The 25,779-nt window shown below is 47.1% G+C and overlaps 1 protein-coding gene across 13 annotated transcripts in view; it reads right to left on the reverse strand.

Moving 5' to 3' along the window:
* Positions 1-25,779, reverse strand: part of LOC123772554 (homeobox protein, cut) — a 589,385-nt gene that overhangs the window by 53,799 nt on the left and 509,807 nt on the right. The window lies entirely within an intron of this gene.

The following is a 25,779-nucleotide window of genomic DNA, read 5'->3' on the forward strand; positions in this document are numbered from 1 at the left end:
GATAGTTCTCATCATAGGATGGGACTGGGCGAGCGTGTGAGCGCGCGCGTAGGTGTATGTGCGTGTGTGAGCGCGCACGTAGGTGTATGTGCGTGCATGCCTACCTAGTTGTGTTTATGGCAGGTGAACTGTAGCTCTTGTGCCCCACGTCTTAGGTGTGAATTTACTATATGGGCCTGCAGAATTGATCTATTAACTCTTGGACCCCACCTTTCTAACTACGCTATTTTCCTCTACACACATCCCCAGGAAGCAGCTGTATAGCTCTCAGATACCTATGTACTGCTAGGTGAAAAGGAGCATCAGGGTGAAAGAAATTCTACCCATTTGTTTCTGCCTCGGCCGGGAATCGAACCCGGGCCCTTAGAACTACGACCCTCGAGCGCTGTTCACTCACCCGCGAGTGTGTGTGTGTGTGTGTATATGTACTCACATGTGTGCGCGCTCGCGCGCTTGTCGCGGAAGGGTTTTGGGAGAGAAAGAAAAACAGTGATTGAAAAGGTGGACATGAAAGTAAAAAAAAAAAAGTTAAAAGATTCACAGCGGTATAGCGGGTATTATCTCACCCCTTCACACCCCCCAGGGGTGAGACCCCCCACCCCTCCACACAAGGGGGGGGGGGTGTCACCCCATGGTTGAGGTTAGCGTGAGGGTTCCTTCCTGTCAGGTGTAGCCACTAAGATGGTCCAGATAGTAACGTCATGAAGACTAGGTGTTCTTTACGGAAAATCACCGTTTTGTGCGACTCAAGCAGAAAATTGAATAAAAATTGAATATATGTATGGAATGTAGAAAAATTTCACGCTATAATTAATATACTCATATATAAATATACTCGCATACAAATATAAACAAGTATGCGTATAGTCATCGTCATGACTCAATGATTAGAGTTAACTGATAATGTGTTAGAGTTGTATACCGTATAACACTAAATTTGTTATAAACGAATATCCTTCTTTATGACGCATGACTGATAAAAGTTTACAAGCTTTGTCAAGGAAGCTGAACATATGGTGAGCGCGCGGCCACGCTCATCAAGGAACTAAGGTGTCTCACTGACTTTCTTAAATAAAATATTCAAGTTGTTATTTTTAAGTGTACATGTTTAACATGTACCTTTGTTATGTTTAACATGGTACATGTTTAACATGTACCTTTGTTTAACATGGTACATGTTTAACATGTACCTTTGTTTAACATGGTTGTTTAACATGGTACATGTTTAACATGTACCTTTGTTATGTTTAACATGGTACATGTTTAAAATGTACCTTTGTTTAACATGGTACATGTTTAAAATGTACCTTTGTTTAACATGGTACATGTTTAAAATGTACCTTTGTTTAACATGGTACATGTTTAAAATGTACCTTTGTTTAACATGGTACATGTTTAACATGTACCTTGAAGAACTTTTTAAATACTGGACTTTCTTATTTTACAACACTAGTTGAATATCTATAGACGATGAATTTATAGTTCAGATGAATATGATTTATGAAGAGGTATGACTGGCGCCGAAGCATAAGAGAGAAGGAGCTATCAGGAAAAAGTGCTAAGCCATTACGACTATATGCCACTTGGAAGGGATCAGGATAAGGATCTGAGATGGGACGGGGGAAAAGAATGGTGCCCAACTACTTGAACGGTCGGGGATTGAACGCCGACCTGCATGAAGCGAGAACGTCGCTCTACCGTCCACCTTAAGGGGTTAGGCAGCATAAGAGAGAGGGAATTACAGATTCACATGGACAAAAATAATAGGTCTAGTAATATCTTTATGACATGTGATGGACTGTTGAAGAAGCATAACACTTACCGAACAAAGCTCTGCATAAGGAATAGCGAAGCGCTTCCAGCAGCGCCATATTACCGAAGTTCACTTAAACACAGTGCCGTCAAATGTTCAAACACAACGCAAGAGTCAAGAATCACGCGCAGTCGCAGCAGTGGAGGGAACAGGGAGCTCCCCGCTGCCACTTCCGTCACGCGCAGAGAGCGAACGTACACTGACGTTACGTGGCTCTGCACATATTAATAATCCTATCATTGCGTCACTCACCTTCTGGGAAAACTACGCTCAGCCAGCGCGTCAAAAAAACCTTCGCGCCGATAACCCATAGCGTTTGGTTGCCATACTTACGCAGCAACACTGAAAACAAGAGCTGAGCGCTGCTGATTCCCCGGGAAGTTAATCAGAAGCCAAAATGAAGGTAAAAGGATGACGTCATGACAGCGAAGGACTAGTCGTGATCACGAAAAGGTAGTGACGTAATCAAGAGATGATCGGAAATACCAGTAAACGAATGTTCGTTTTGGCAACTGGTTATGTTTGGCGGTTGTCACTTAATTGCCCGGAGATAATCATTTCCGGCCTCAACTAGGCGCTCATTACCTATAGGTGGAGGCGCTTAACTGATGATCGATACTGGTGTTTTAACACTAAATTTGTATTAAAAAAAATTCCTCGGCAAAGTCTTTATCACAAATAGTCACATGATTCTGAGGTTTACATTTTTACGGAAGTGCTCGACAGTACCAAATCATACATACATACGAATCCTACTTTTGTTACCAAAAGTATGATTCAATTTGGAAAATATGTGCAATATGTGCAACTAACTTCTTTTCCCATGAAGAGCTTGGAGGGTGTTGGGAGGAGTGATAAACACTGGTGAGTCCCCGGCGCCGGCGGGCGAGGGCTTCCTGGTGGTAGGATATTGGTTATCTATAATCTGTCGAAGTTTCAAGCTGTTGTCTATGTGTCACTGTTTGGTGAGGGATTAGGCGCCAGGAGTTACCACGAAGGGTCTTCAGTCACCCCAGGTCACTGCTCGCCTTTGATTATTGCAATCTAAATCCTCTTTATTTTTATTGGGAAATTTTTTGCGGTGTGATCTATTTCGTGCAATTACTTTCCTAATACCAATTACTGTCTGTTTGCTCAAGTAATGCTTTCTATTGTAATGGAGGTCACGCTGTATAGTGCTCATTGACATGGAACTAGGGCAAATTATATGTATCCCCCCCCCCGTTAAAGAGCATATAATACCACTGTTATATTATAATAAATAATGTTTCTGTTTCAGAGTTGCCTGAGGTAAGGAAAGTCGGCAGTAGTTAGTGAACCCGGACAAGTTGGCATGATGGATGGCCAAGACCGTATCTAGCGATAAAGTGGTATGTTTCCCTTCTTATTAGATATCGTATTGGGTATTGGTTAATCTATAATCCTAATCTATAATTCATCAATAAAACCTGGGGCCTGGCGCTTATCACCTTCTGCGTTCGATTCCTCGCCTGTGGACACGTCTTCGCACACGCAGTGTGTTAAGAATACCAATGGAGTCACAATTATCCTCAAGGTGTTATGGAAATGCCTTGGCAATACCACCTGCCTCAGCGGTTGGTAATTGACATTGGCTAATTGCCTCATGGAAGGAATAACAGCAATAGCATTTAATTGGATTTATAAGCTGAATACCAAGTGGGGAAAGAACCGGCGAGTTAATATATATGGGTAGCGAGAGCGTAGAGTAATAACAGAGGGCATATTGACCCTCTCTTTAGCAACTTCCTTCTTCTTGTGGGATTTAGGAATATAGGTTGTGGTAGATGGTGTGACGGTAGTGTGTGTGTTTGTGTGTGTGTGTGTGTGTGTGTGTGTGTGTGTGTGTGTGTGTGTGTGTGTGTGTGTGTGTGTGAGATCCCACAGACTGCTCTTGGGGTCCTCTCTATTACCACTTGGGTCAATACACACTCAAAACTCTTTTTGATAACCTTGTGATCCTCATTGTTTACATTTATTATTATATTCGTTCTTATTATCTTGTTATGATTGTGATGATGATGAGGATGGTGACGATAAGTGTCACTCATTTATTGTTATAAATGTGCCAATAATCTTCCTGTTCTATTCAACACGTTCACTTAACTTTCAAGCCCGTAAAGTTCACACATGCGCAGAAAAGACTAAAAATTCATTCTTCTTACGTCTCCACATTTCTTGAGTTTCTCCTTCGATGGTCTTTGTCGACTTCTGGTGATCTTTACGGCTCCTTTTTCAGTGATCACGCGCTGGAAAATGATCCTTCCGTCAGGAACACGAGTAAATTTAAAATGATCTCACCCATCCATGCCCCCTACCCCTCTCCCCGCATCGGAACGTCTCCGTTTTCTTGACGTCATTCTATTCAGTTGGTTCTATCAACCTCAGTGGTTGCCAACTGTTTATGTCTCGTTTCCCCCGTATCCATCCACGTCCTCACCTGTGGACTCCCTACAACCACGTCCTCACCTGTGGACCCCTACAACCACGTCCTCACCTGTGGACCCCTACAACCACGTCCTCACCTGTGGACCCCAACAACCACGTCCTTACCTGTGGACCCCTACAACGACGTCCTCACCTGTGGACCCTTCAACTACGACCCTTTCATAGACCGCTTGTTTTCCATGGACGGTATACATTAGTCCTGAACATGGACCAGGACTAAAGTAAACTCTCAATGTACATACACCTTGAAATGGAACTCACCTCTTGGTGTATATCTCACTAATGCGTCCAGCTTAAAGTTAGTGAGAGAAGAGCTCCGACAAGCAGGTGACGTAGTCCACGTCCCGTGAACTTCATTAGAAAACAAATGTTTTAATCGATAACGAGAGGTATTGTTGTAAATTTATGTGAAGGGGAAGCAACTATCCTTCTGTATAGATGGTGGCGAAAATCAACTATTTAGTGATAGGAATTTATCGTTTTCTGCTTTGTTGCTCATCGTGGAGTACATTTACATACGTGGCCATTTAGGAGCCACATTTCATTTAACATAAAACGGCAGAGACAAGGAAATACAATAGAGTCACCAATAAGCTATAATTTACCCAAGATATGCTTTAAAAGCTTTTAGAGGTGATGGGTCGGGCAATTGTGATATGTCATTGAAGTGTGAGTGGCCTAATATATATCGCCTTTACATGAACGACTGCTGGTCCAAGTATAAAGGAGCAAAATATTTCTCGGGTGTCCCGCCCCTCATCATCAATCTGCCTTCCTATTCTTTGTTGGGTCTTTGTGGCAAGACTTTTAGATCTCTGTATGCGTACTTTACATTTGCCTATGTCGACAATATTAAACCAATAAGCCTTTTCAGGTCGTGTCAGGTAAAATCAAACGTGCATATTTAATGGGACATTATCCTTGGAGCTCTACATTGTCCGGACCGCGAGTTGGATTGATTAAAGTGTGTTTTCTTAGTTTTCCGTCCGGGTAAATGGCGGAATTGCGAGTGAAGAGTTTTCATTTTACTGCCCACCCAAAACTGAGTCAACAAAGAGCACTCGCTTGGGACAATGGTACCACAAACCTCAGAATAGTTGAGAACCCATTTACGGAACAGTGTTGTGATGGTGGGGGAGAGGGTGTTCATAGCTCCCCAGGTGGTATGGGTGAGGGTGTTGGAGGATTGGGATGGGGGGTATGGGGATGATTAGCGCGTCGTAGGCGACATGGATGAGGGTGTTTGATAATTCAGACGGAGTATGGCGGATGGTCAAGCGCATATTAAGACATATGGGTGAGTGTGTTAGAGGTTTTGGAAGGAGTATGAGGGAGTTCGGTACACCTTTTAGGGGAATGGGTGAGGTTGTTGTATTAATTGTTCACGAGAGCAGTGAGGTGGTTAGAACACCCCATGATAGTGTGAGGATTCATGAGGACTGGGGTAGGAGGTCTCTTAAGAGGTGGACTGTCTCCCAGCAGTGAACAATGGCTGCGGAGCTTCTCAACCATAACTCTCACATTCTCCAAATTCTCAAAGTTTTTTGTCCTGACACGTCAACGTTATGACCATTAACTTTCCTTTTTAAACCCACAAGCATCACGATTTAGTTTAGGTGGGATCTCATATGAATCCTTATCAATTGTCAAAAGCAAAATGGGAAACGTCTATGAGTACGTTTGGCGCTGACAATGGCAATCACAAAAACTTCCCATCGATCATTTTGAGAGAAAAAGAGCAATGACAGCTCCAAATATTCAGCAGAATTTACGTTCATTCACATTTCTATGGTACTTGACCAGCGGGAGACAAGCGGGTCGCCAGTCCTGTCTGTTGCTGGGGGGAGCGTCGACTCCGGCTCCAGTTTGCTCACACGGTAAGTGTTGTTTGGTCTTGGGCTCAAGGCTTATCAACCCCTGCAAGGGTTATTAAGCCCACCCCAAGAGTTTACTGGTTAACCATACATGATAGGTGTTGTTTGGTGTTGGGGTCAATCAAGGCTTATCAACCTCTGCAAGGGTTATTAAGCCCACCCCAAGAGCTTACTGGTCAACCATCAGTCCTATTGTCCAAAACGAAAGTAAACTTTCCAGTGTACGTACACCTAGACGGCGCTGTAAACTCTGTTGGGTCGCGAATACAACCACTGACCATACACGCGTGTGTGCATACATGCGCAATAAAAAATACAGCTGATAAATGAAGTTTGCATATTTATATAACAATTGTCTATAATATGAACCAACTGATACTGATGGTATGCTCGGCTGAAGAGGATTTAATACAACAAATGATATTAAACACGATTTAATACAACGAGTAATATTAATATCAACCCGGATACAATCACAACGAAACAAATCGCCATCATCATCACCATTTGTGAAGGCAGACCATTTTTTTTTATTTCTTTTATCCCGGTGAAGATTTTTTAGGAGCACAATAGAGTGGTTATTGACGGCCTCCGTGCGAGACACAAGAGTGATTACAGACCATCCAATCGTCTCCAATACCGAAAGTGAATCACTAATCGCACAAACTTCTCTCAAAGTTTCGTCAGAATCTTTTCCACTTCGGTCATTAAGTCTCTCACATTGATTGTTCTGGAGTTTTGTCTGTTGCGTAGATTTACATATGACTTTATAAATCGTTTTCAACTGGTTTGATTAAAGTTATTAGATTAAAATATGACAGTTATTACGGTCAATAACGGGCAGGAGACGAAGAATTGTGAGCAAGTAATCAAGAAACCAAACAAGGAATCTTCATCGATTCCTTCGTCATCGGCACTAAAAATGACTAATTAATATGCGACCAAAAACTGAAGCTTCGATTAGAATCCAATAACTTGAATTAAACATGAAGCTGAGGGGGAATTGAGGGTTGTCACTGAGGGGAAGTAAAAATGTCTAAGGGAAGGCGGAGTATAATGTTACGATGACATGGTTCGTAAATGTCAGTTTGGGGCGACTTGAATGCAGGAACACATCCTTATGGACGGCCGGAGAATAGCATTATACTCAATGGGACATTTTGCACAGGGGGGGGGGGGGGGGGGGAAGATGCCGTTCACTTGGAAAATTGGAGGCCGATGTCGGTTATAATTTCCGAGTTGATAATTTTAGACCGAGAGATTTTTTGAAGGAGAAATAACGTCAGTGACGAGGGAAGATATTCTTCAGGGGAATCCCCACTCTGGGAAATATTCCTCTTCACTGGCGTAAATACTTCTCTGTATATCGACATATATTTCCTTTCTTTTCGACAAATATTCTTCCTCACTTCGACGAATATTCCTCCTCACTTCGACAAATATTCCTTCTTTCCTTCTTACGGAAGGAACAATATTCCCTCTCACATCGACTAATATTTCTCCTCACTCCAACCAATAATCCTTCTCACTCCAACCAATAATCCTTCTCACTCCAACCAATATTCCTTCTCACTCCAACCAATATTCCTCTACCATCTCATAACTATAAGGATTATAACCACCTGTGAAACTGTAGCCGCTGACCTGTCCTGTCACTCGTCTCACCATTTGTATTTTTTCACAGGAAACAAAACGGGATAAAATTGTGACAAATAGTTTAGGAGAATCTGTCAATGAACGGGGCTTTTTTCATCAAACCCAAATCTGGCAAATATTAAAAGGTATAATCCGTAAAGCCGGTGTCGCTGCGTCTATAATTCTCATAACTATCACAGTGGATCGCAGACACATTTGTCCAGAATTGAAGCCCCAGGCGGATAATAATGCTAAACAATCCTTCGGCAGTAAGATCCGAAGCTTCCTCGAGACTGCATGGGACTTTCAACCAGCCAGCAGTGGTGGCATAGCACTGTTTTGGGTCGAGTACTTCAATTGGCCTGACATTCCAGTCCAAGCGGCCGTGAGAGAGGGCACCGTGGCACCCGGGCCGGCACTATGATGTCCGCAATTGAATGCGTGATTTGCAGTGAGGCATGAAACTATGAATGGCAATATGTCCGCTATCCTCCTCCCTCCCTCCCCCCTCCCATGTGCCAGCGCTGCCCCTATCACCACTATCCCTGTCACCACTGACCCCTCTCACCACTACCCCCTAGCCCCTACTGTTACTGTCCCTGTCCCTACCCACGCCAGTGTCTACCGTCACTACCTCCGATGCCCTGTCCCCTACCGCCACCACCACGGCTATTGCTGCTGCCACCACTATGCACCATAATGCATCTATTAACTATCATCACCGCAACCCAACCATCACTGTTGTCCTTAAATACTTTCCCACCACAACCCCAACCACCACTACCTACACACACTACCATAACCACCGTTTTCTTTCTGTTATCACCACTACATTAGTCATCACCACTGCCCCTGGCAACACTATCCCTGCCACCACTGTCCCTGATTCCTTGCCAATTTTTACTGCCTACCACTACTCATCACCCAACCCCTACCACCCGCCACCACTATTAAAATCACCACAGTTACTCCTATGGCAACTACCACTTCAACCCAACCATACTTTTAAAGCATAGGGCATAAAAAAATCACCATCCCTACAACTACCCTTTGCCACCCACTACCACCATCCCTATTGTTGCTCACGAAAGACTGGTGTACAAGATGGAGACGCAAGCTGGGATAATTGGGAAGACACTAAACTGGGTAAAGGAGTACCTGAAGGACAGAAGACAAAGACTCACAGTCAGAAGCGAGGTCTCCAGTTGGTGGAATATTACAAGTGGGGGTCGTCCCCCCCCCCCCCAAGGTTCGGTTCTGGGACCACTACTGCTCCTAATTTATGTTAATGATCTACCCGAGGGAGTGAGCTCATACATGTCAATGTTTACAGATGATGCAAAGATAATGAGGACAGTAAAAACAGAGGAGGACTGCAGAAGGTTACAGGAGGACCTTGACAAACTCCAGGAATGGGTAAACAAATAGTTGCTGGAACACAGTTCCAATAAGTGTGAGGTAATGAGGATGGGGAAGAGAGAAAGGAGACCAGAAGGTGTCTACACCATAATGGAAAGTAACTACAGGAATCAGAGAAAGAACAAAATATGGGAGTGGATATAATTCCAACACTAACACCAGAGGTACACAAAGGCAAGATGACATCAGCAGCATATGGGACGCCGGCGAACATTAGAACGTCGTTTATCAACCTAAACCACGACTCTTTCAAGGTTTGCAAAAGCTGTGTAGAATGCTACACAGCTTTTATTAGCCTAATACTAGAATATGCAGCACCGGCCTGGAATCCCCTCCCTCATATATATATATATATATATATATATATATATATATATATATATATATATATATATATATATATATATATATATATATATATCACAAACAATCAACTTATTACGGAACATTCTGAGTGATTAACATATACATTTCTTTCCTCAGCTTGTGAAGCATAAAACTTAAATTTAAAAACTACAGAGTTTGAGACGAGATTAATTTCAGATCTAAGATGGTTAAGCTGTGAGGATTGGTTGAAGGAAATGAACCTCACAACCCTGAAGGACAGAAGGAACTGAGGAGATATTATCACAACATACAAGATACTGAGGGGACTTGACAAGTTGAACAAGGACAGCCTTTTGAAATAGAGAAAAAAATAGGGGCAAGAATATATAAGTGGAAGCTGAAAACGCAAATAAGACGAAGAAATATCAGGAAATACGTTGGTCAACAAGTGGAATGCACCGAGAGGAGCCGTTGTGGAAGCCACCTCCACTCACAATTTTAAGGACAGATTCAACAAAGAATTTGATCGTCAGAATAGTTAAGGTATATCCCTACAGGTACAATAAGGCTAGCGGGCGGGGGCATAAAGAGCTAAACCTAACTTCCCTGTAGTTACTAATAGGTAAACACTACTCTCATCGCCCGCCACCACCACCATCCCTACAACCACTCTTGCCACCCAACACCACCACCATCGTTACCACAACAAACGTCAGTAATTACAAGAGCTAAGTCATTACTAACAATAACATTGGCAATGACAACTACATGCAGTAGCAGCACAAGAAAAGTCAACAGGAGCAATAATAGCAACAACAGCCACAGTCAGGAGGAGGCACCGCACACACACCAGAAAGTTGTGTTTACAAGTGCCGCCCCGCCACACATGCACCAGTGCCGCCCCGCCACACCAGCACCAGTGCCGCCCCGCCACACCTGCACCAGTGCCGCCCCGCCACACCTCCACCAGTGCCGCCCCGCCACACCTACACCAGTGCCACCCCGCCACACCTCCACCAGTGCCGCCCAACCACACCTCTCTCCCTTATGTAATCTCTCCCACACCTGTTCCTTTAGTGTGACCGCCCCCCCCCACCCCCGAATGCTCTTCTTCAAGTTATTATGCCCTGCTTCCGTCACCGTTACCATCAACCAATCAGACGCACCGCCGCTGCGGCCACCCAATCACCAGACGCACCAACGCTACGGCCATCCAATCACCAGACGCGTCAACGCTGCGGCTAAGCAATCATCTGACGCATCGCGCCGCTACGGTCAACCGATCGCAGACGCACCACCACCACCACTACACCGCCCAAAACTAATCACCAACCTCACCACTACCGCCGCTATCATTCACTTCAACAATTACACCACCCGCCCTGCACCCCCCCCCCCATCTTCCCCGCAATATTGCTACCGCTGCCAAAAATATGCAAATGAGTGACACCCGGAGGAAAATAATGACGGGATTGCATGCCTGATTTGCAATAACGTATGAATCCCAATATGTTTCCGCGGCCTTCACTATTAACATACAAAGCTCACTTACCGACGTGTCTAAAGATAAAGTCAATGTGATTTACATGTGGAGCGGCAACAAATGACACGAGCGAGGTCCAGCTCCACCCTCCACCCCTCCCCCCCCCCCCTTCACACATTATCACAAACACCAGTTTATATTTCTCTCGCATGCCAAAGAACACTAAAATTCATATATAAACTCCGAAAAGCATGAATTAAAGATTTTTTGAGCCGTCAAATATGCGTGTAAATTGTCAACGGTTGAATTGAATATAAATAATTGAGCAGATTTAGTAACATCTTTGAATTCTTGAATTATATTATTCAAGAATTAAATTATCCAGTATTATTTCCAACAAAAGTAGGAAGGAATGTTTTGTTCCCAGTGACAGGGAACGAGGGGAAAATAGTTGGAAGAGGTGGCAGCGAGTGTCCATATTCATGACCGGTAGAATCACTCGCTCTGGGCTATGGTTAAAATGTCAATACTAATAACGATGGGCCAAGGGGGCGGGGGGGGGGGGGGAGGGGGAAGTACGCGAGCGATCCTCGTCCTAATTCTTCGTCCGCCGTTCATTACACAACGCTAAGGTGTTCCACTAGTCTTCGTTAAAGTGGCATCCGGTGTTTCACTGCTCTTCATTACAGTGGTGTCAGGTGTTCTGATGTTCTCTAGTGAGGAGCCATTCGGGTTTCCACTACTCTTCGTTGAGACCGCGAAAAGTGTACTTATTGTTCTTCACTGAAGTTACTTCACAATGTTCACTTTTTTGCTGATATTGCTTCCAGGGTTCCCCCTGTTCTTCACTAAAGTTGCTTCTACTGTTCCCTTGTTCTTCGCTGAAGAGGCTTCCAGGGTTCCCCATTCTTCGTTGCAGTGGCTGCTGGTGTTCCACTGTTCATAGTCGCAGTGAACGCTTCCAGCGTTCCCTCAGTTCTTCTGGTAGGTGGCGTCTCTCACGACACAGTAAAGTGTTGAAGTGGGTGAGAACTGGGGGTAGTCACCAGTATGACCCACCTCTGTGCTCCAGGGCAGTCTGTGCTCCAGGACAGTCTGTGCTCCAGGACAGTCTGTGCTCCAGGGCAGTCTGTGCTCCACGACAGTCTGTGCTCCAGGGCAGTCTGTGCTCCAGGACAGTCTGTGCTCCAGGACAGTCTGTGCTCCAGGGCAGTCTGTGCTCCACGACAGTCTGTGCTCCAGGGCAGTCTGTGCTCCAGGACAGTCTGTGCTCCAGGACAGTCTGTGCTCCAGGACAGTCTGTGCTCCAGGGCAGTCTGTGCTCCACGACAGTCTGTGCTCCAGGGCAGTCTGTGCTCCACGACAGTCTGTGCTCCAGGACAGTCTGTGCTCCAGGGCAGCCTGTGCTCCACGACAGTCTGTGCTCCAGGGCAGTCTGTGCTCCAGGACAGTCTGTGCTCCAGGACAGTCTGTGCTCCAGGACAGTCTGTGCTCCAGGGCAGTCTGTGCTCCAGGACAGTCTGTGCTCCAGGGCAGTCTGTGCTCCACGACAGTCTGTGCTCCAGGACAGTCTGTGCTCCAGGACAGTCTGTGCTCCAGGGCAGTCTGTGCTCCAGGACAGTCTGTGTTCCAGGACAGTCTGTGCTCCAGGACAGTCTGTGCTCCAGGACAGTCTGTGCTCCAGGGCAGTCTGTGCTCCAGGGCAGTCTGTGCTCCAGGACAGTCTGTGCTCCAGGACAGTCTGTGCTCCAGGACAGTCTGTGCTCCAGGGCAGTCTGTGCTCCAGGGCAGTCTGTGCTCCAGGGCAGTCTGTGCTCCAGGACAGTCTGTGCTCCAGGACAGTCTGTGCTCCAGGACAGTCTGTGCTCCAGGACAGTCTGTGCTCCAGGACAGTCTGTGCTCCAGGACAGTCTGTGCTCCAGGGCAGTCTGTGCTCCAGGACAGTCTGTGCTCCAGGACAGTCTGTGCTCCAGGACAGTCTGTGCTCCAGGACAGTCTGTGCTCCAGGGCAGCCTGTGCTCCACGACAGTCTGTGCTCCAGGGCAGTCTGTGCTCCAGGACAGTCTGTGCTCCAGGACAGTCTGTGCTCCAGGACAGTCTGTGCTCCAGGACAGTCTGTGCTCCAGGACAGTCTGTGCTCCAGGGCAGTCTGTGCTCCAGGACAGTCTGTGCTCCAGGGCAGTCTGTGCTCCACGACAGTCTGTGCTCCAGGACAGTCTGTGCTCCAGGACAGTCTGTGCTCCAGGGCAGTCTGTGCTCCAGGACAGTCTGTGCTCCAGGACAGTCTGTGCTCCAGGACAGTCTGTGCTCCAGGACAGTCTGTGCTCCAGGACAGTCTGTGCTCCAGGGCAGTCTGTGCTCCAGGACAGTCTGTGCTCCAGGACAGTCTGTGCTCCAGGACAGTCTGTGCTCCAGGACAGTCTGTGCTCCAGGGCAGTCTGTGCTCCAGGGCAGTCTGTGCTCCAGGACAGTCTGTGCTCCAGGACAGTCTGTGCTCCAGGACAGTCTGTGCTCCAGGACAGTCTGTGCTCCAGGACAGTCTGTGCTCCAGGACAGTCTGTGCTCCAGGACAGTCTGTGCTCCAGGGCAGTCTGTGCTCCAGGACAGTCTGTGCTCCAGGACAGTCTGTGCTCCAGGACAGTCTGTGCTCCAGGACAGTCTGTGCTCCAGGACAGTCTGTGCTCCAGGGCAGTCTGTGCTCCAGGACAGTCTGTGCTCCAGGGCAGTCTGTGCTCCACGACAGTCTGTGCTCCAGGACAGTCTGTGCTCCAGGACAGTCTGTGCTCCAGGGCAGTCTGTGCTCCAGGACAGTCTGTGTTCCAGGACAGTCTGTGCTCCAGGACAGTCTGTGCTCCAGGACAGTCTGTGCTCCAGGGCAGTCTGTGCTCCAGGGCAGTCTGTGCTCCAGGACAGTCTGTGCTCCAGGACAGTCTGTGCTCCAGGACAGTCTGTGCTCCAGGGCAGTCTGTGCTCCAGGGCAGTCTGTGCTCCAGGGCAGTCTGTGCTCCAGGACAGTCTGTGCTCCAGGACAGTCTGTGCTCCAGGACAGTCTGTGCTCCAGGACAGTCTGTGCTCCAGGACAGTCTGTGCTCCAGGGCAGTCTGTGCTCCAGGACAGTCTGTGCTCCAGGACAGTCTGTGCTCCAGGACAGTCTGTGCTCCAGGACAGTCTGTGCTCCAGGACAGTCTGTGCTCCAGGGCAGCCTGTGCTCCACGACAGTCTGTGCTCCAGGGCAGTCTGTGCTCCAGGACAGTCTGTGCTCCAGGACAGTCTGTGCTCCAGGACAGTCTGTGCTCCAGGACAGTCTGTGCTCCAGGACAGTCTGTGCTCCAGGGCAGTCTGTGCTCCAGGACAGTCTGTGCTCCAGGGCAGTCTGTGCTCCACGACAGTCTGTGCTCCAGGACAGTCTGTGCTCCAGGACAGTCTGTGCTCCAGGGCAGTCTGTGCTCCAGGACAGTCTGTGCTCCAGGACAGTCTGTGCTCCAGGACAGTCTGTGCTCCAGGACAGTCTGTGCTCCAGGACAGTCTGTGCTCCAGGGCAGTCTGTGCTCCAGGACAGTCTGTGCTCCAGGACAGTCTGTGCTCCAGGACAGTCTGTGCTCCAGGACAGTCTGTGCTCCAGGGCAGTCTGTGCTCCAGGGCAGTCTGTGCTCCAGGACAGTCTGTGCTCCAGGACAGTCTGTGCTCCAGGGCAGTCTGTGCTCCAGGACAGTCTGTGCTCCAGGACAGTCTGTGCTCCAGGACAGTCTGTGCTCCAGGACAGTCTGTGCTCCAGGGCAGTCTGTGCTCCAGGACAGTCTGTGCTCCAGGACAGTCTGTGCTCCAGGGCAGTCTGTGCTCCAGGACAGTCTGTGCTCCAGGACAGTCTGTGCTCCAGGGCAGTCTGTGCTCCAGGGCAGTCTGTGCTCCAGGACAGTCTGTGCTCCAGGACAGTCTGTGCTCCAGGGCAGTCTGTGCTCCAGGACAGTCTGTGCTCCAGGACAGTCTGTGCTCCAGGGCAGTCTGTGCTCCAGGACAGTCTGTGCTCCAGGGCAGTCTGTGCTCCAGAATATCAGAAGGTTATCGGTAGTTGAATGTTAATGTAAAATTTTAATTTAGTTTAAAACACTTTATTTCTCATTGAATATCATTTCTTTATAATATATCTTGCAAATTTTGGCTGCAAGTATAATTTAGCGATCTCTTATACATTATATATGCATTATCCATATCCATAGTCATTGTTCCATATTAATACAAAAAATTATGCAATAACATACAGTAAGCTCGCTTTCACAAAATAAAATGAAATTTTTGTTTCTTCATGAAATGAAAATACTTCTGCTGTTTGTGCGATAGAATCATAAATACTGATGCTATTAGTATTCTATGATAGCAATATTCTATGACAAAATTATCTATGATAATTTATCGCACAAATATAGATTATAAATTAATTGAAACGCGAAGATAAATTGTTTAAAGGAGAATGCCTAAGTATTAGATGGCAATAAGCAAGCAATAGTGGTTCAAGTACATTTATTGGGACACTAAGATACATCTCAAAAGGATAGAGTAGCTTAGGCTAGTTCTAGCCTCCAGCAGTGGTGGTGGGGTGTAGGATGAGAGTAATCCTGACACCAGGTGCGACAGCGGCACCTGAGAGGCCTCGTTATCTGCCCAGCGGGGTCACTCCACGCCCAGATAATCCTTCTATATTGGTCTAAAAGCCAAGGTAATCACTTCTAACACAACATATATACAATCGATTCGTTGGTTCTCTTACCCTTATTTTTGTCCTTACCCTTATTTTTTTTTTAGCCGTATTTTTATGTACACATTTTTTATGGAGATATATATGTGAGTGTTCATTTGTGTATTTATGTATTTATACATATTTTTTTTCTGGTGGATGTACCAACTTGGACACTTAGTTTACTGGAACAACTAACCCACTTCTCACGAGGGAGAGACAGATTACCGTCTGCCCGTGAGACAGATTACCGTCTCCTGTCTTCCACACCACACACTGTAAAGGTCCTTTGTTGAAGCCTCGTGCAAATCTTTCCATACCAGAGAACAAGGACCCGTCCAGAAGCGAGCTCAGGAACAGCCCTGGACACCCTCTCTCTCGAAAGTTAAATACGAATCACATCCCTTCACTCAAAAAAAAAAAGAGCCTCAACTCAGAATTCCAATAACAGATTTACGCTCACGTGACAGCCGCCTAAAAGCAGATCGAATTTCACATTGCATCGAGTAGTTCAGATTCAACAGGGAGTTTTGGAAACCCTTCCAGGCAAATATCAGAGGAAGGAGGGGGAAGGAAGGGCGGAACAGGGGGAGAGAGACGACCATGTATGGAGAGGGAGATAGAGATGGAGAGGGGTCAGGGAGGGAGGGCGAGCGATGCAGTCAGAACAAGGGACTGAAAAGAAGAATGGAATCAGAAAAAAATTAGAGGATCATCGGGGAGGAAGAGAGAGAGAGAGGGAGATGAAGAGAGAGAGAGAGAGAGAGAGAGAGAGAGAGAGAGAGAGAGAGAGAGAGAGAGAGAGAGAGAGAGGGAGGGAGGGAGGGAGGGAGGGAGGGAGGGAGGGAGGGAGATGAAGAGAGAGAGAGAGAGAGGGAGATGAAGAGAGAGAGAGAGAGAGAGAGGGAGGGAGGGAGGGAGGGAGGGAGGGAGATGAAGAGAGAGAGAGAGGGAGGTGAAGAGAGAAAGGGAGAGGAAGAGAGAGAAGGAGAGAAAGGGAGAGGAAGAGAGAAAGGGAGAGGAAAAGAGATAAAGGGAGGAAAAGGGATAAAGGGAGAGGAAAAGAGATAAAGGGAGAGGAAAAGAGATAAAGGGAGAGACAGAGAGGAAGAGAGAGAGAGAAAGAGATAAAGAGAGTAAGAGAGAGAGAGAGAGAGAGAGCAGTGGGGTAGTCTACAGGGAAAGTCTGTGAATACGACAGTAATAACACACTTCTCCCACCCTCTGAAATGCGACAGATGAATATGCCAGCGTAGGACATTGATAATAAAATGTCGCGAGTGCTAAAATGGCAAGTCCAGCACAGTCATTTTTAATAGAGGGTCACCGTGGCATTTTTATTAGGGGTCAACTTGGTATTTTTATTGGGGGGTCAACTTGGCATTTTATTAAGGGTCACCGTGGCATTCGTTCGGCATTTGTTTACAGCGTGTCAGAGAACAGACCCGAGGCTTTAGCGGAATTACTCATCAGTCTTATGCCGCCCACCAAATAACCAGTGTATGCTCTCTTTATTTGCTCCCGTCTCCCTTGTGGGCACATGACTTTCTGTCCGTCTGTCTGTCTCTCTGTTTACCTGCCTGTATGTAATGCATTATGTTGCCATCCGGTGTATTTTATCGCTGGTTGGTGTGGCATAATTAGCCGTTTAATTGCCCTGCTGGTCTGAGTGGGCTGACCTCTCTCTCTCTCTCTCTCTCCCTCCCTCTCTGAGGACAAACTTTCCTCTAACGCTTTCCAATTCATGTATAAACAAAGAAAACGCGCACTATTGATTGGTATCTAATCAAACTCTCAAGTTGCCGTAAGATCATTACATGCAGAGACTTTTAATGGAGGCCTTTGATGGGGGACAAACTCTGTGTTGGATGTGAAGTTAAAGTAACTAGCTCTGGCCGCCCAGCCAATTTTTTTTCCTTCGCCGTTCACTTCCCAGAACCTCGATCAAAATTTCCTGCATTGTCTAGTTTTCATAATTAATCTTTTCGGGAGTGTTAATTCTCTTTGTTTGGCGTGATCTAGGTGGGTTTGTTGGGCCTTTTGAGTGACGATGTGGCATGTGTTGCTGTGGTTTGTGTTGCATGATTTTTGTTTTTATCCTGTAATTTACAAGTACAACAGCAGCATTGCAAGTCAAATCATAGTTTGATTTTGGTGTTCGTTGATAGTCGTACACAAGCCATTATGAGGCGACGACGACGTCAGAATTCCCCCGCTCCTGCTGCACTGGTCGGGCCCCATTTCTACCTTTCCAAACGGGTGTTATAATTCGGATAGTTATAAGTATGCCCTTTCCATCCCAGCCTTCTTCCCCTCCCACTTGTAGCGTTGTCTATGTTCCTGGGGGACTGTATCTGTTCCTCTTTTTTTCTCGGTTGTTTCTGCTCCTTCTTTCATCCATCACCTATCCCTTTTTTGTTTACTCTGCCATTTGTTCACCTCTCCATCTTCTTTCCTTATCTACCTTCCCATCTCACCCCTTTCATCCTCGCGCCTTTGCCTTCTACACAACATCTCCCTTTCCCTCCCTTGGGAGTTCCTGAGCTCCAAGTAAGTTAAGTGCTGGTGCTGATTATGACCCGCCCCCCCCCCCCCCCTCCCCCATTCCCTCGCCTCACCTAATCGGGAGGCAGTTTAATCTCCCAATCCCTGCCCACTCTGCGACGAGAAGCGTCTGCAACTCCCCAGTCACCACTTTCGATTACAGTCATAATGGTATTAATTTGATGCCAGTCAGTGTAGAATGCTTGAGGGCAGAGAGGGGACGCCAGTAGTTATTGACGGTCGCCCGAGGGAGATGGGTAAGGGTTTTGGCGCCCAAGGGGGATATGGAATAGTTACAACGAAAGGAAATGAAGAATAGGAGAAGAGAGAAGGAAGAAAGTGTGGATAGAAGGGGGAAATAGCATCAGAAAGTGTCTCTGTATAATTTGCTCAGATAAAAAGTAAGTGAAAGCAACTTGATTGTCTTGCGTGTTGTAAATTCAAATAAAACTCCTTCCATTAAGAGAGTATAAGAAAAGCATATTTAGGCAAGACACAACCAATGGGAGGTGGTGAATGAGCGAGCGAACCAGAGAGTGAATACGCGAATGAGTACACAAATGAGCGAACCAGTGAGTGAGCGAATAAGTAAGCAAGCCGAAGCATGGAATATGAAATAGGAGAGCAAGAAGGGGACCGTAGTGTGGAATTTATGAAGAAGAGGAGGAGGAGACCCGGCGGAAGGATAATTGATAAATGCGACCGAGAATTAGTACAAAGGGGCGAAGAAAGAGAGAGGGAGAGAGATAGAGAGAAACAGAAACAGACAGTACGAGAGCGACAACTGATAAGAGTGAGATAGTTGTAGGGATTTACACAATAAAAGAAATGGGAGCGAGAGACATAGGTGGGTGCATGCATATATATATATATGCGAACAAGCCTGAATGGTCCCCAGGACATATGCAACTGAAAACTCACACCCCAGAAGTGACTCGAACCCATACTCCCAGAAGCAACGCATCTGGTAACTACAGGGCGCCTTAATCCGCTTGACCATCACGGCCGTCAAAAGGAAGTGATAGCCGAGGCTATTTGAGCCACTTCCCCGACGGCAACTCGGATGGTAATCTTGGGCATAGCATTTCACCAAATCACCTCATTCTTTGGGGCACACGTGAGGAACACAAATGCGAACAAGCCTGAATGGTCCCCAGGACTATATGCGAATGAAAACTCACACCCCAGAAGTGACTCGAACCCATACTCCCAGAAGCAACGCAACTGGTAACTACAGGGCGCCTTAATCCGCTTGACCATCACGGCCGTCAAAAGGAAGTGATAGCCGAGGCTATTTGAGCCACTTCCCCGACGGCAACTCGGATGGTAATCTTGGGCATAGCATTTCACCAAATCACCTCATTCTTTGGGGCACACGTGAGGAACACAAATGCGAACAAGCCTGAATGGTCCCCAGGACTATATGCGAATGAAAACTCACACCCCAGAAGTGACTCGAACCCATACTCCCAGAAGCAACGCAACTGGTAACTACAGGGCGCCTTAATCCGCTTGACCATCACGGCCGTCAAAAGGAAGTGATAGCCGAGGCTATTTGAGCCACTTCCCCGACGGCAACTCGGATGGTAATCTTGGGCATAGCATTTCACCAAATCACCTCATTCTTTGGGGCACACGTGAGGAACACAAATGCGAACAAGCCTGAATGGTCCCCAGGACTATATGCGAATGAAAACTCACACCCCAGAAGTGACTCGAACCCATACTCCCAGAAGCAACGCAACTGGTAACTACAGGGCGCCTTAATCCGCTTGACCATCACGGCCGTCAAAAGGAAGTGATAGCCGAGGCTATTTGAGCCACTTCCCCGACGGCAACTCGGATGGTAATCTTGGGCATAGCATTTCACCAAATCACCTCATTCTTTGGGGCACACGTGAGGAACACAAATGCGAACAAGCCTGAATGGTCCCCAGGACTATATGCGAATGAAAACTCACACCCCAGAGTGAGGTGATTTGGTGAAATGCTATGCCCAAGATTACCATCCGAGTTGCCGTCGGGGAAGTGGCTCAAATAGCCTCGGCTATCACTTCCTTTTGACGGCCGTGATGGTCAAGCGGATTAAGGCGCCCTGTAGTTACCAGTTGCGTTGCTTCTGGGAGTATGGGTTCGAGTCACTTCTGGGGTGTGAGTTTTCATTCGCATATAGTCCTGGGGACCATTCAGGCTTGTTCGCATTTGTGTTCCTCACGTGTGCCCCAAAGAATGAGGTGATTTGGTGAAATGCTATGCCCAAGATTACCATCCGAGTTGCCGTCGGGGAAGTGGCTCAAATAGCCTCGGCTATCACTTCCTTTTGACGGCCGTGATGGTCAAGCGGATTAAGGCGCCCTGTAGTTACCAGTTGCGTTGCTTCTGGGAGTATGGGTTCGAGTCACTTCTGGGGTGTGAGTTTTCATTCGCATATAGTCCTGGGGACCATTCAGGCTTGTTCGCATATATATATATATATATATATATATATATATATATATATATATATATATATATATATATATATATATATATATATTATATATATATTTGCAAAGTTGCAGCAAACTGATGTAGGTCACAATGCGAGGAAGAGTCTCAGTATGGGGTGCTGTTCGCTTCTGTGCTGGCACCGATTAAGTCCATTATGTATATAAATAACACTCCAGAAAGCACTCATAACTTTTTTTTTAGATGCAAAGATGCTGAGGCCAAAATATGTCAGTTGAACGAGACAACGAGCAAATTGGAAGGAAAAGTGGCCAATAAAATTCAACGTGAGCAAATGCCACATGATGGAAAAGGGTCGTGTTTAGCACAGGCCAACACCAAAGCTATAGACTCTCTAAAACACGAGTAAGTGGAATATATAAATAGGCGTTGTGTTGATTAAAAACGTATATCAATACACGTGCCTGGGGCGTATTTAGCTTATCGGTGTATATGTAAATCATAAATTACTTTAGGTTTTAATCACACTCTGGATTACGAATATTTGCTGGTTAGTCATTAATCCATTATAGTAGCTTTAATATGCCTTCGGAGCTTTATCGGCCTAAGGCCCAACAACAATCAAATTAAACAAAACTTTATACATAAATTCACGTCCACTTATAATTGCGTCGACACAAAATTACAGTACAGTAGAAGATATAAGTCTCCATACACCAGTAAGACGACCAGCTAACTGGTTACTTCGGTAGACCGTTTAGAACGGGACATTTGCTTAGCAAACTGTCGTTCTCTGCCCATTATCGAGCACGACCACTCGACGTGGGAGCGGGATTCCCAAATACTCGCTAGTGTCTCAGGGGTGAGCACACCTGAAGGACTCTGCACATTGCCCTACAACTCCCAGGTTGGTACACACCTGAACCCCCGTGTGTATGTGGTGTGTAGTATACCACGACATATGTCGTATGTGGTGGTATAATTCATCCAGTTATGCATTCCCTTCCATTTTGAGACTAATTCAAGTATGCTTTCTTGAAATTTGACAATTATGTATATAATTTTAATTTGTGTAACCTGAATTATAAATATTGTGTATATTTTTATAAAATTGTAATGTGCACATTATTTTTTTTATCTTATTGGATCCGAATATATGGAAAAAATTATTGAAAAATCATAAACAACTAGTTTTTATCTCTACAATAATGCTACGGTTGTTATACAACTTTGATGTTTAAGTAATCAATTAATGAGTGATATGTACGGCGTGTTGATGAGAGAGGTGAGGGAAGCGGCGACAATGAGAGGTGATGAGGCACGTGAGAGGGGGAATGATGAGGCACGTGAGAGGGGGGGTGATGAGGCACGTGAGGGGTGATGAGGCACGTGGTATCATCACGACTATTGTGAAAAAAATGAACGCCCATGAACGTCGTCTCAATCGACGACTCACGACTCTCTTCCTTCTTCCAACTACTCCTCATCCTCTCCCTTTAACTCTCTCATCTCTCCATCCTCTCTCTCCACCCCCCTCCCCCCCTCTAACCCCTCCCAACCTCTTCCTATTCCCTTATATTTTTACCTTTCCCTGCCCCTACCCATCCAATATTCCTCTTTTTCCTTACCTGTTCCATACTCATTCTCTTCCCCACCCCCTCCCCCTCTGCTTCTCCTCCTCTTCCCTCCCCTCCCCTACTCCTCCTCCTCTTTCCTGCCCCCTCCCCAAAATCCTCCCCCTCCCTCCCTGTAAAAGTATTAGCACTGAAAGGCCCAAGATCAAACCAAGTTCGCCCCGACTTGACGTACCATGAATGATATTACGGTTAGTGTGCATGCACGAATACACACAAGCGCGTGCGCGTGCGCTCCCTTGCGTGCGAGACAGGCTTTATGCTTGCGTGTGTAGCATAAAGGGGAGGCGATGATGGTGTGCGGGAACACTGTCCGACGGTAACTGTGATGGAGTGAGGGAGGGTTGGGGGAGAGGGGGGAGGGTTGGGGTGAGAGAGGGGGAGGGTTGGGGTGAGAAGGGGGGAGGGTTGGGGTGAGAAGGGGGGAGGGTTGGGGTGAGAGGTGGAGGGTTGGGGTGAGAGGGGAGGGGTGGAGGTGAAAGGAGAGGGTTGGGGGTGAGAAGGGAGGATTGGGGGTGAGAGGGGAAGGTTGGGAAATGAGGGGGTGGGAAGGTAGAATTGAGGAAGAGGAGTGACGGTAGGTCTGAGATCTAAGGAGGTTCTGTGGAGAGAAAAGAGCTGAGGAATGAAGAAAAAGTGTAAGGGAAGGATTGGGAAGCGAGGGAAGACAGTAGTGCAAGGGAAGGGGATGGGGAATTAGGAGAGACTGAGAGTTAGGGGTGTGATGGGGAGAATCTGAGGAAGAGAGAGAGAGAGAGAGAGAGAGAGAGAGAGAGAGAGAGAGGAGCTGAAGAGACTGCGAGGACCAGGGTATAGATGAATGAATTGTGGTCACGGCGTGAACGGTAGTCGTCACGTGAGGGGAAAGGTAGGGAGGGTATGAGTGGCGGGGAGGGGAGTATAGTGGATAGTGAGAGGGGAGAGGGGGGGGACGCTGCTCGTGGATAGTGAGGGGGATGAGGGGGAGGGGACGCGCTGCCTGTGTACACCAGGGGATGGAATAGTGGAGGAGGAAATGGGGAAAATTGCCAGGGAAGGGGAAGAAAATTTTGTTTGGGGAGAGGAAGGGGGAAGGACGAGAAGGGAACTATCAGGAGAAAGAACCAAGCCATTTACGACTATATAACACTTGGGATGGGATCAGGATAAGGATTTGGGATGGGACCGGTGTGGGGGGGGGGCATGGAATGGGGACCAACCACTTGGACGGTCGGGGATTGAACGCCGACCTGCATGAAGAGAGACCGTCACTCTACCGTCCGAGTCAACGGGGCGAATGGCACTGTACACCGCGGATGGTGCGGGTAGAGGGTGCTCAAGAGACGGTAGGTGGCGCTCAAGCTCAAAACAAAACAAACAAAAACAGAGAGGAAGAAAGTGTATTAGGAAATGTATATTGAGAGTGAAGAAGGTAGTTTACAGCAATGAATTGGTCGAGGAGGAAAAATTGTCAGGGTTACTTGACTTATATGAGAGACAAATTGGTAGGTTAGGTTAAGGTAAGGTTGGTAGATACATTGAGGTATGATAGGTTAAGGTCAGCTAGTGGAGGGTGAAGAAGGAAGGTCAGGGGAATGGGGAAGAAGGGTTGGTTGGGTAAACATAAGGCCTGAAATCGAAGTATTGACGACCTACCATAGCGACGAGGACGGACCCGTGCGGCTACACCGCCCTGAAAACCGCCCAACCTCACGCCCCTGGTGTCATCAGCCGCCCACCTCACCTGCTCCCCGCCACCCACCCACGCCCGCACGCCCCCACGAAGCCCTCACCTCGAGTTCACCTTTGATTAGCCAGCGTCTCCAGGCGGGGGGTGAAGGTATCCGTGATCAGTTATACTATTATTGCCGTAATTCAACGGTGAACTGGCTGCCGTACGGGGGGTTAGGAAGTATTGAAGAACTAATTATAGACACATTTGAAATTGCTTTATCGAGGGGGGAGTGAGGAAGGAGAGGGGGTGAGGAAGTATGAGGTGGTGGTGGGAGGTAAGTATGAGGTGGTGGGAAGTAAGTATGAGGAGGAGGTGAGGGAGATAGGGTTATGACAATGAGGGCGGAAACTTTGCAGCATTTTTTAATGGTACTCAGAAGAAGATGTTGTACACACCCGCGTGCTGATACAGCCTTGCATCTTGTCAAGCGACAGATTGGTCTCAAACACACCGAGGAGTAGACTATGGTACCTTGAAGGAGATAAAGGAGATGCAATAAATCAGTAATGATAGGCAGAGGTTGTGGCCTCTATTGAGCATGAGTGGGAGCCGGCACGGCCAGGGTTGTGGTGGTGGTTTCTGCTGATTGTGGTGGTTGTTGTTGCTGGTGTTAGTGATGGTTGTTGGTGATGGTGGTTGCTGGTGTTTATAATGATGGTAGTTGTGGTGATTGCAGCGGCTATGGAGGTGGTTGTGGTGGTGTGGGAGGATGAAGATAACAGCCCACATGTGTAATAATAAACAAAGCTACCACATGCCAGGAGCACGACTATTGGTAATTGATGGCGGGGTGTTCCGCGCGACCCGTAATAAATTGCTATCGATTCTCTCTTTTCACCACCTGACTGTATGGAATTTATTATACAGAGGGGGGGGGGGGATAGACAGGAGGACGTCCCCACCAGTGTCTTATCACACGTTGGCTCCTTGCCTCGCTATCGTCCTATACCCCCCCCCCCCCATCCCCCACCTGTACTGCACCCTCCTAACTCGTCCACACCTTTCTGATCTCTGCTGCAGCATCTACATGTTCTATTTTCTGCTACAGGTGTCTATGATTTGTTCACACACGAACCTGCTTGAATGCTGTGTCCTCCACACCTTGATCAATTCCTTCCCACACACCTGCATGGTCTTAGTATCCTACAACACCTACGTGGTCTAGTTCTTCTCCAGCACCTGCTATATATTTGCACATCACATCTGCGTTGCGATATTTTGTTGCGGTCATTGATTGCTCGTCTATTTGCCTAATGGTCATTTCAAACACATGTGAAATATCCACCTATCCCAGTCATTACTGTCTTAGTGATATGACGTTTGTACTTGTCTTAATGTCCAATCCTGCACCCCCTTCCTTTCCTACCCTCAACCCCCACACTGGCGTCCATACCCCCAACTCCACACACAGTCATCATTCACCCTGTCATCATGCACCGCCCATCCCCCCTACAGATCACCCTGCACCCCCCCCCCCCCTGTCATTACCTGATTGTCATACCGCGCCGCCGGGGTAGGGAAGGTTAGTCCCTGGTCTTGAGGCGTTGGGCAACTCCCCCTTACACTCTCCCCGTCTTGCCTTCGCTTAAAAACCTTCCTCCCGGGAAACTAGTTAATCGACACAAGTGTAACCGGAGAACCAGTTAATCCACGACCTAATATCCGGGTATCGTGCATTCGACACCCTCCT

This window comes from Procambarus clarkii, chromosome 17 (assembly GCF_040958095.1).
Source record: "Procambarus clarkii isolate CNS0578487 chromosome 17, FALCON_Pclarkii_2.0, whole genome shotgun sequence".
In the NCBI taxonomy this organism is placed as follows: Eukaryota; Metazoa; Arthropoda; class Malacostraca; order Decapoda; family Cambaridae; genus Procambarus; species Procambarus clarkii.